The sequence below is a fragment of the Fulmarus glacialis genome, unplaced genomic scaffold (genome assembly GCF_000690835.1).
Source record: "Fulmarus glacialis isolate BGI_N327 unplaced genomic scaffold, ASM69083v1 scaffold3622, whole genome shotgun sequence".
In the NCBI taxonomy this organism is placed as follows: domain Eukaryota; kingdom Metazoa; phylum Chordata; class Aves; order Procellariiformes; family Procellariidae; genus Fulmarus; species Fulmarus glacialis.
The window spans coordinates 39,443-44,610 of NW_009199613.1; positions in this window are offsets into that span (position 1 = coordinate 39,443).

The following is a 5,168-nucleotide window of genomic DNA, read 5'->3' on the forward strand; positions in this document are numbered from 1 at the left end:
TGACCCTGTGGAGAGACCGTGCTGAAGGAGACTCCTGGCATGACCTGTGGAGAGAGAGAAGCCCATGCTGGAGCAGGTTTGCTGGCAGGGCTAGTGACCCTGTGGGGGACCCGCGCTGGAGCAGTCTGTTCCTGAAGGACTGCACCCTGTGGAAGGAACCCGCACTCGTTCGTGAAGAACTGCAGCCCGTGGGAAAGACTCAGGTTGGAGAAGTTCATGGAGGACTGTCTCCCATGGGAGGGACCCCACGCTGGAGCAGGGGAAGAGTGTGAGGAGTCCTCCCCCTTGAGGAGGAAGGAGCAGCAGAGACAACGTGTGATGAACTGACCGCAATCCCCATCCCTGTCCCCCTGCGCTGCTCGGAGGGAGGAGGTAGAGAAATCGGGAGTAAAGCTGAGCTTGGGAAGAATGCAGGGGTGGGGGGAAGGTGTTTTTAAGATTTGCTTTTATTTCTCATTACCCTACCCTGATTTGATTGGTAATAAACTAATTTCCCCAGGTCAAGTCTGTTTTGCCCGTGATGGTAATTGGTGAATGATCTCTCCCTGTCCTTATCTCGACCCACGAGCCTTTCGTTATATTTTCTCTCCCCTGTCCAGTTGAGGAGGGGAGTGATAGAGCAGCTTTTGTGGGCACCTGGCATCCAGCCAGGGTCAATCCACCACACAAGGTCGTTAGTAGCTGAAATTCACAGCTATTTGAAGGATAATTGTTCACTAGGAGCAATTTAAAAGTGCATCTGCCAGACCTTGTGTAGTTGTATAAAATCATATTACAAAATGTCTTGCAAGGAACTCTTATCTTAATGTGTACTTATTATTAAAAACAAAACCAAAACCACCCAAAACCCAAAGCAAAACAAAACAAAAAAATAAAAACTCAGCCCAAAACTTAAACAAGGACTGCAGTGAGATTGAAAAGATGGGGCTCTTGTTTGTACGAGATTACTTGTTTGTACGAGTCAGATTTGTGATCCAGTAAATATGGCAAGCAGGCTCAAGTGGGGGTGAAAGAAGACAGATTTGCAAGATGTAGCATAATTCCTTCCAGAATCAATTTGGGAGTTTATGTGAAATGGTTCGGTCTTTGTGCTGGACCTAATGCATTAGTCTTTCACCCTTGCAATCTCAACAAAAAGAGGAAGGCTGAATGGGCACAGTAGTGTCTCTCTGTTACTGTCAATTTTGTACCTTTCACAGATCAGCGGTTTCACTTTAAAAATGTCTAAAAATGCATTTTCTCCATATGTGATTGATTGTAACTGCTATTTTGTGAAACCTAGATTTCCAATTTTTATCTTGAAATTAGATGGCATTTTTATGGTAACATTTTTAAATTGCTCATGAGATACTTGATTGAAAGGAGCTGTATCAATATCAAATTTCATTTCTGGAATGGAATATAAAATAGAATGTATTTATCAACATCATCAAAATATTTAGTTGAAAGTAGCCTATCATTATTAGTAACAGATCTTGTATACACAAGCTTCTTTTTGTATAAACCACGTCATGTTACTATTATCCAAAAGAGCCCTAGTGAAACAGTAATTTAGAGAAACAAAGACTGCATAATAAACAAGTATGATAGATCCTATGTTTTACATGGGCATCTGACAGTGTAGTCCTATAAAAGAAGTGGTTTTACCTCAGTCCATCTTTAAACAGCTATTTGTATCAATTATTATTTGACACCCCCCCACACACCCCAAGGAACTGTGAGGCAAGGATGGTATGTCCGTGGCAGTCCCCTGGTCTTTATACCCTAGACTTAGAAATTCATTGCAGGGCTAAAGAGTTCCTTGTGTTTGAGATCTCAAAGATAATTCTTGTCTTTGGGAGAGAGTTATGCTTCTGAGCAGAAAGAAATTGCTTAGCTTTTCTCCCAGCTCCATTTTCTATCAGAGCAGAGAAAAACATTTGAAACAAAGCTGCCATAAGTTCAAAGTACCACCAAAATGATGGTGGTGGTGAATTACCAAAGCTAGAGGTACGTTTCCACTTGAAAAAAAATATTTTAAATGGTTTAAAATTCAAGAGGGTAGGGGTAGGGGAAGTAAAAGGCACCTGCTATTTTTTTCCTGTTAATGGAAGTGTTGCATGTAAATGTGTTTTCTTTGCATAAAGATGGATTTGAATGAAGCGGAGGAAATGATTTCTAGAGCAGAAAACCTGTACAAGCAACCATATTTCTGGAATCTTCTGCATTCACTCCCTCACCTTGAATCAAACAGCTTTTATACAGAAGATGGGTTAGCTACTGTAGCACAGTTTCTAAAAGATATTCAAAAGTAAGTACTTTTACATGCTTGAAGGTGTTCTGTTTTAATATTTTACCTGCAATTCTGGTTCTTCTTACTGGCTATTTAATAAAATAAACATCTTTATCAGTGTGAAGAGGATGAAATTTTCTTCTGTTTACCAGATTCTGCTCTTATAGAGGTGTGGTAGGAGTTTTCACCCATTCTGATTCCTTCATAACTATATTTTTAATCTCTGTCCAGCTCAGCAGAGATCCCCCAGGAGCCTCCAAGAAGTACCTTCATCTTAGCAATGCTTGAAATCAGCTCATCACATAATATGGCTTTGAACTTTGTAATATGCTTTGGGACTCTTTGAAAGACAGAATATTTACATATGAATATAAGAAAATCATAGTTTGGATTCTAATCAACTTAATATGTATGTAGCACTTGGTCAATATTGGGAAAATTACTCCATTCTGTTTCTCAAGCCTCTTTCTATCAAAATAGCTTTGGCTGTTCTCTTGCAAGAAATGAAGCAGTAAGAAAAAACCCATAGAGACTGTATTCTGAATATGAAAGTTTTCTGTCTCAGGTAAAGGACAGCTGGATTCAGAGGAAGGCATGGTATCAAAAGCACAGAATAAGACAAGTATCTACAGGAATTTTCAGCAAAATAAGGGAATTGTTAAGAAAAAGTAAAAAATGTATTTGCCAGAGTAGGTAGGTGGTTGTAATAGATTTATGGGTAATTGTCATTGTAGCCAATTACCACATTTATAAGGCTAGAGGAGGCCACGAAATCTGGATGCCTGTGCAAGACTGGCCATGAGCTTCACCAGTCTTACTCCATAGGAAGGCAGGGGCCCAAAGACTTTGAATAGGAAACTACTGTGCTGATTCTGTCACCCTTTAGCATCCCATTGTCTTTTTCCTAATAAAAAAAGATATGAAGGATATGATGGCATAATTTTTTTTGAAACTAGGAAATAAGTCTCTTTTGATTACAATACGTGGATTGCAACTGTGTTGGGGCTTGATTTCTTTTTTTTTTTCCCCTTTATGCCTGAGTCATTTGTAGCCTTATTCCAGCTTGTTCTCTGAACTACTGACATGCAAAGCTGTATTAGCTGTGCTTGTAGAGCTTATAGCCCAAAAGCAGAAGTCTTTTCTGAAAGGTTTACAAACTCTCAGAGTCTGAGTGTTTCTGAGGAAAGACAGGAATTTGATTGTAAGTTTATGGTTATTATTTTCTTCTTCAGCAGCAATAAGCAAAGATAGCAGTAGGCACTGGCTGCTGTGCTGGGTCAAATTATTAATCTGTTAATATAATCTCAGCAGCGATTTCTCTACCCTGAGCCTATAGCATGGACAGAGCGAGAAGGGGACAAAAGTGGAGGGTGTTCATGGTTATGGTGTTTGTCTTCCCACATAACTGTTATGCACGCTAAGACCCTGCTTCCCAGGAAGTGGCTAAGCTTCTGCCTGTTGATGGGAAGTAGTGAATAAATTACTTGTTTTGCTTTGCTTGCATGCAGAACTCTTGCTTCACCTATGTTGTTGTTTAACCCCAGCTGGCAACTAAGCATCATACAGCTGCTCGCTCACTCCCTCCTGCTGGGATGGGGGAGAGAATCAGAAGAGTAAAAGTGAGAAAATTCATGGGTTGAGATAAAGACAGTTTAATAAGAAAAGTAAAAGCCATGCACACAAGCAAAGCAAACCAAGGAATTCATTCACTACTTCACATCGGCGGGCACAGGATCAGATGTTCAGCCTTCTCCAGGAAAGCAGGGCTCCATCATGCGTAGTAGTTACTTGGGAGGACAAATGCCATCACTCCAAACGTCCCCCCTTTCCTTCTTCTTCCCCCAGCTTTATATGCTGAGCATGATGTCATATGACTTTGGTCAGTTGGGGTCAGCTGTCCCAGCTGTGTCCCCTCCCAACTCCTTGTGCACCCCCAGCCTACTCGCTGGTGGGGTGGGGTGAGAAGCAGAAAAGGCCTTGACTCTGTGCAAGCACTGCTCAGCAATAATGAAAACATCCCTGTGTTATCAACACTGTTTTCAGCACAAATCCAAAACATATCCCCATACTAGCTACTATGAAGAAAACTAACTCTATCCCAGCCAAAAGCAGCACAACCTATTAAACTGTCTTTATTTTAACCCATGAGTCTTCTCGCCTTCCTTTTATTTTCTTCCTGTCCTGTGGGAGAAGGGAGTGAATGAGCAGCTGTATAGGTGCTTGGCTGCCAGCTGGGGTCAACCCACAAGTGATTAATAAGAGGAGACTCACATGTTTACATTTAGGTTTTGGTTTTTTTAAGACTTTGGTGCCCTTCAATGACCAAATTTGCCATAATTAATGTAATTTGGAAAGCAAACCACAAAACCCAATGTTCACTTCCTGACTAGCTTCATATTACTAACGTATGTTTCTAGAGGTCCTAGCTCAGGCAGAATTTAGTCAGCAGAAAGGATCCTAAATTTACAGCTTCTCCCACTTCCTGGGCTGTACATCTTTGCTGTATCTCTCAGAGGTACTTAACAGAAACTTTTCACACCTACTTGGTGAAGTTAAATAGTGTTGGGTTTTTCGTTTGTTTTTTTTCCTCCTCTTGCATATGTTGGAAACTGCTCATCCACTCTAACAAAATTGGATTCTTATTTTCATAATAACAAAGGAATACTCTATAGGAAATAACTGGTAAATTTGATGTAAACTTTAAGTATTAAATTGCAGCTACATTAACAAAGAAGTTTGTTTCACAGCTAAAGTGACTGAGACTGGGACTTGTAAGAAATTCAATAGATACACTTTTATCAATGCATTCTTTAATGTGCTTTGTTTAATTTGTTGTAAGAATAAGTATTCTGTTGCTTTAAAGATTCCTTTTTTCTCTGCAGATTGGGTGAAAGTA